Source organism: Mangifera indica, unplaced genomic scaffold, assembly GCF_011075055.1.
Source record: "Mangifera indica cultivar Alphonso unplaced genomic scaffold, CATAS_Mindica_2.1 Un_0006, whole genome shotgun sequence".
Classification (NCBI taxonomy): domain Eukaryota; kingdom Viridiplantae; phylum Streptophyta; class Magnoliopsida; order Sapindales; family Anacardiaceae; genus Mangifera; species Mangifera indica.
The window spans coordinates 405,525-411,300 of record NW_025401098.1 but is presented as its reverse complement, the minus strand read 5'-3'; positions in this window follow the sequence as shown (position 1 = coordinate 411,300).

The window sequence follows — 5,776 nt, the reverse complement described above, 5'->3', positions numbered from 1 at the left end:
TTAAACACTCTATATGATTTGCTAGATGATGAATATCCAAGAAAAATACCAATGTCCGATTTTGAATCAAATTTTCCTAAGTTTTCTTTTGTGTTCAAAATAAAGCATTTGCATCCAAAAACTTTAAAATAACCAATATTTGGTTTTTTGTTTTTCCAAAGTTCATATGGAGTTTTATCTAAAGATGGTCTTATTAAAACACGATTTAGAACATAACATGTAGTGTTTACGGCTTCCGCCCAAAAATATTGAGGTAAAGTTTTTTTATTTAACATGGTTCTAGCCATCTCTTGAATTGTCCTATTCTTTCTTTCAACAACACCATTTTGTTGGGGAGTTCTAAGACAAGAGAATTGATGTTCAATACCATGCTCGTCACAAAAGTTTTCGAATGAATGATTTTCAAATTCTCCCCCATGATCACTTCTAATGCAAGAAATATGCATTTCTTTTTCTTTTTGTACTTTCTTGACAAATTTTGAAAATGCATGGAGGGTTTCATCTTTTGATGCAAGAAAAAGTACCCAAGTGAATCTTGAAAAATCATCAACAATAACAAAACCATAATGTTTTCCACTTAGGCTTGCGGTTCTTGAAGGACCAAAAAGATCAATATGAAGAAGTTGTAAAGGTCTAGATATAGAAATATGAGTTTTACTTTTAAAAGAATTTTTTGTTTGTTTACCAAATTAACATGCATCACAAATTTTATCTTTAATAAAATCTATTTTCGAAAGACCTTTTACAATCTCCTTCTTGGAGATTTTTGAAATCAAGTCCATGCTAGCATGACCTAATCTTCTATGCCACAACCAACTATTTTCATGCAATGCGGAGAAACATAAATTTTCATGAGATGCATTTTCTACATCTATAGTGTAAACATTTCCATTTTTATTTCCTACACAACTTGTTTTTCCATCATTCATATTTTCTATAGTGCAACTATTTAACTAAAAAATGACTTTAAATCCTTTATCACATAGTTGACTAATGCTAAGGAGATTATGCTTAAGACTATCTACCAAAAGAACATTTTCAATGATAATATGAGAGTTGTTACCAATATCTCCAATGCCAATAATTTTACCTTCGCATTGTCTCCAAAGGTGACATGTCCTCCATCTTTCTTGTTTATTGTAGAGAAAAGTGAGATATCTCCAGTCATATGTCTTGAGCAAGCATTATCGAGGAACCATTTGCTTTTCTTCCTTTTATTTTTTGGTTCCTAAACACAATAGGAGATTCAAGAATTTGTCTTAGGTACCCAAATCATATTGGGTCCTTGGTGGTTAGTTTTTGTTCCCTTAGGAATCCACACTTTCTTAGTGCCCATATGATGTTTCTTTTGAATTGGGCAAGATGATGAGATATGACCTTTATTTCCACAATAATTGCAAGTTATATTTGATTCACTTGAAGTTGAGACTTTAACAAAATAATTTTTTAAGTATTTGGCCTTGATAAAAGGTTTATAACCAAGTCCTCTTTTGTTTAAGACTCCCCTTTATACACCAAGCATTTTATCAAAAATATCTTTTCCATTTTTAAATTTTAAAGCTATTTTACTTAAATTCTTTGCTCCCTTTTTAAAACTTCAATTTCATTTTCTATAATTTCATTTTCCCTTTTAGCTATGCAAAGATCATTTTCAAACTTTTGTTTTTCTTTTTCAAAAATGAAACACTTGTTTTCTTCATTTTCTTTTCCTTTAAGCTTAAGGATTTTTTGGTTAAGATTTTCATTTTCTTTCTTTAAGGACTCATTTTCCTTTTCCAAATTAAAATTTTGCTTTTTAAGGGTTGCATTTTTAGACATGTAAAGAGCAAGTTTTTCATTCATTTCTTCAAGTGTATCATATAACTCTTCATATGAGGGGTTTTCATCTATCTCAACATCTATGTCATCTAAATCATCACAAGTATTAGATGAGTTAGAGTTAGTTACCTCATTATTTGTAATTGCTATGAAACACATGTTAGCCACTTCATTATCCTCCTTTTCAGATTCACTTTCATCACTATCATCCCACATAGCCTTCATTGCTTTCTTTTTCGATCTACCAATTTTGAGGAGAAGGCAATCATATTTGATGTGTCCCGGCTTCTTGCATTCATAGCACACAACTTGTTCTCTCCTTTGTCTTTCTCCCCTTTCACCTTTAGAAGCCTCCCTTTTTATGAAATTTCCATTTCTTCTTAGCTTTCTATTCCTTAGAAACTTTCCAATCTTTTTAGTCAAGAGTGCAATGTCTTCATCTTCATAATTTGATATCTCCTCTTCTTTTTCTAGGAACTTTTCATTCTCTTTAATGGATGACTTGAAGGCGATACTCTTTTTCTTCTTTTCCATTTCTTTAATTTGGCGTTGCTTCATAGTAAGCTTATGAGTGAGAAGTGAACCTAAACGCTCTTCAAGAGGTAGAGTCTTGACATCTTTTGCTTCTTCAATTGCCATCATTTTGGGATCCCAAGAGAGAGGCAAACACCTAAGAAGTTTCTTTACATTTTCTTGGTTTTTTTTTTGGTAAGTAATAATAAATTTATACCAAAGAGAGAATATACAAATGCTTATCTAGGACAAAGCCCCTAGATTAAGCTTTACACTAGCATACAAAGGACAAGCCCCTAGGTTATGCAGAAACAAAACAAGAATCTCTAAAAACAAACAATGGATCACATAGATCCAAGGATACATCTCAAAACAAACACTTTAAAGGGAAACACCAAACTATGCCTACTCAAATATTGAATTAGGGATACTCCAATTGTTTGCAATTGACACATTCTCACTAGACTTATTCACTTTCTTCAAACAACTTATCCTTACTCTAACACAATCTTTAATAAGAATAGTGACTCTCTCCTTTGGCACTCCACCTCTTCCAAAACAAATATCATTCCTAGCCTTCCATGTAACCTCTCCTAACCATTGGGTGTGTTACAGAAAAAAAACGGCATGAGTTCCCCTATTTTAGAGGGTCCGGGGAATATTTTTCTCTTTTTCATTATGCCCTGTAACACTCCCAATTTGTAATTCACACAAACCAGTCCTACCAATCGACTGGATTTTCATCACATAATCATAATAAATAAAATAAGTACATAATAATAACTATCATAAAAAAAAATTATCACCCACAGAAACTTTATAACTAATTTTCCAAACTAGTCATATATATATATATATATATTACATATACATCATAACATTTAAGTCAACAAAATTATGGTGCCTTCCTGCCTTAGCCTCATGTCTCATTAGTGCTCCCCGGGAACCTTTGCTGCATTTCTTTACCTGTAAAATATTAAATTAAACGGAGTGAGCGACTATGGCTCAGTAAGAAAATCATACTAAACACTTAAAGTATTTCATACCAGTATTAATCTTTTATAATTTTTTCCATACTCAGCGTGTCTGAACTATTTACAACAAAATAATTGACACAGAACACGCATTTAACACATATCATAATTCTTTTCTTTCACACATTTATTCATTTCCTTATTATACAGATATGAATCACTCATTATGATTTATGCATGTATGAGTGTCATGACATTTCTATTTTCTGTTCGTACATCTTTCTTAACTCTTTATCAGCCACACAGGCTTGTATGCATAATTCTAATGCAAATGACTTTCATAAAATATTTACTAATTTGTTTCTCTCTCTTTCTCATTGATCGATCTAGACTACATATGATAGTACTTGCAGTCACCATACCAAGTATAATTCTCTCTTACACGCATTTTTTTTTTCTTTGCTGTCCACACAGTACAGCTAATATTTTTCTTTGCTGTCCACACAGTACAACTAATATTTTTCTTTGCTGTCCACACAGTACAGCTGATATTTTTCTTTTGCTGTCCACACAGTACAGCTGGTTGTCCACACAGTACAACCGATTATTTTATTTGTTGTCCACACAGTACAGCTGGTTGTCCACACAGTACAACTGATTATTTTATTTGCTGTCCACACAGTACAGCTGGCGTGTAAGGATTTTAAGTATGTTTTTCTGCTTTCCTGTATCATATGAGTTATTATGAAAGCATGCATGACTTAGAAAATATTTTTCCTCTTTCTTTATTTTTTTTCTAAATCATGTATATGTTATGATTCCTCATGTATGCATATATATCCATATTATGAAATATGCGCATTTGTTATTTTCCCTTATTCTTTTCATTCTTTCTCAAACATCATGTTATTTTCTCATGCATTTATATATAAATATATATCATGTCTCAAATTAATTTCAATTATACAATATAGGCTTAATATAAGGGTTATTTCACATAACATGCACATAATTAAACAACATTAACCTATATCGCATAAAATGACATTTTTGCCCTTATGGCCAAAATTACCTTTTTACCCTTATGGCCAAAAATTACATCCTGAATCATAATGAATTTCTTTATCCTTTTAAGCATAAATCACCTTAATTCTAATACCTTACATACTGATATAAGTAAAGGTTATTTAAATAACCTAACTCAAATTTACTTCAAGTATGTAAAGTATGAAATTCTTACCTTTTCTTTGCTGATTTGGTGATTTAAGCTTATTCACCTTCTTTTCTTCTTTCTGGTAACCTTAATCAACCAAAAATATGATCATCCATCAAACTCCCAAATTTTATATATCTTAAAAATTAAATTTCTTACCTTAGAACTGACCAGAATTGACAGATCTACACTTTTTATAACTGGGGCCTTTGGAAATTAGGTGGTTTAGCTAGGTTTTTGGACGAATTTTGGTTAAGGAAAGTTTTTAGCTCAAAAAATGGAGGTTCTCGGCAAAATGGAAGAGAAAATGAATATAAATAAATTTATAAGCCTATTGGACCATTTTGCCCTTAATCTTTTCCATAAATTACTATTTTATCCTTAGCCAATTACCAAAAACCCTTAGCACCACCATATAATTTCAAGTGTGCCCTTCAATTTTAATTCCCACTTTGTCCCTTGAATCTTTATAAAATGACCATTTTACCCCCTTTGAAAAATATTGCTCATTTAGTAGTTTTCTCTAATTCTTTTGTAATTTCTTTACACAACAAGTTGTAAAATCCATTCTAGGGGTAATTTTGGAAGTGGAGTTTACTGACACACCTGAATTCGGATGTTACATTTCTTCCCCCCTTAAAAGAATTTCGTCCTCGAAATTTAAACAAATAAGTTGGGAAATCTCTCTCTCATTTGTTGCTCAACCTCCCATGTGACTTCTTCCACCTTATGATTCTTCCATAATACTTTCACTAATGGAATTGTCTTATTTCGGAGCTCTTTTATTTTTCTGTCCAGTATCTGCACTGGTTGCTCCTCATAAGCTAAATCTTCTTTTAATTCCACATCGTCTGATTTTAAGACATGTGAAGGATCGCTAATGTATTTTCTTAATAAAGAAATATGAAATACATTATGAACTCGATCCATACTAGGTGGAAGTGCAAGTCTATAAGCCACCTTGCCCACTTTTTCTAAAATCTCAAATGGGCCAATAAATCTTGGAGCAAGTTTCCCTTTTCTTCCAAATCTCATCACGTGCTTGTAAGGGGCTACTTTCACAAAAACTTTATCACCCGGTTGAAACTCTACTTCTTTCCTTTTCAAATCTGCATAGCTCTTTTGTCTGTCCTGAGCTTGCTTCAATCTAGTCTTGATAATCTTTATATCTTCCACCATCCTTTGGGTTAACTCAGGCCCAAGAACTTCACTCAAATCATCTTGCTCTCCAATATCATCCCAATGTAATGGGGATCTA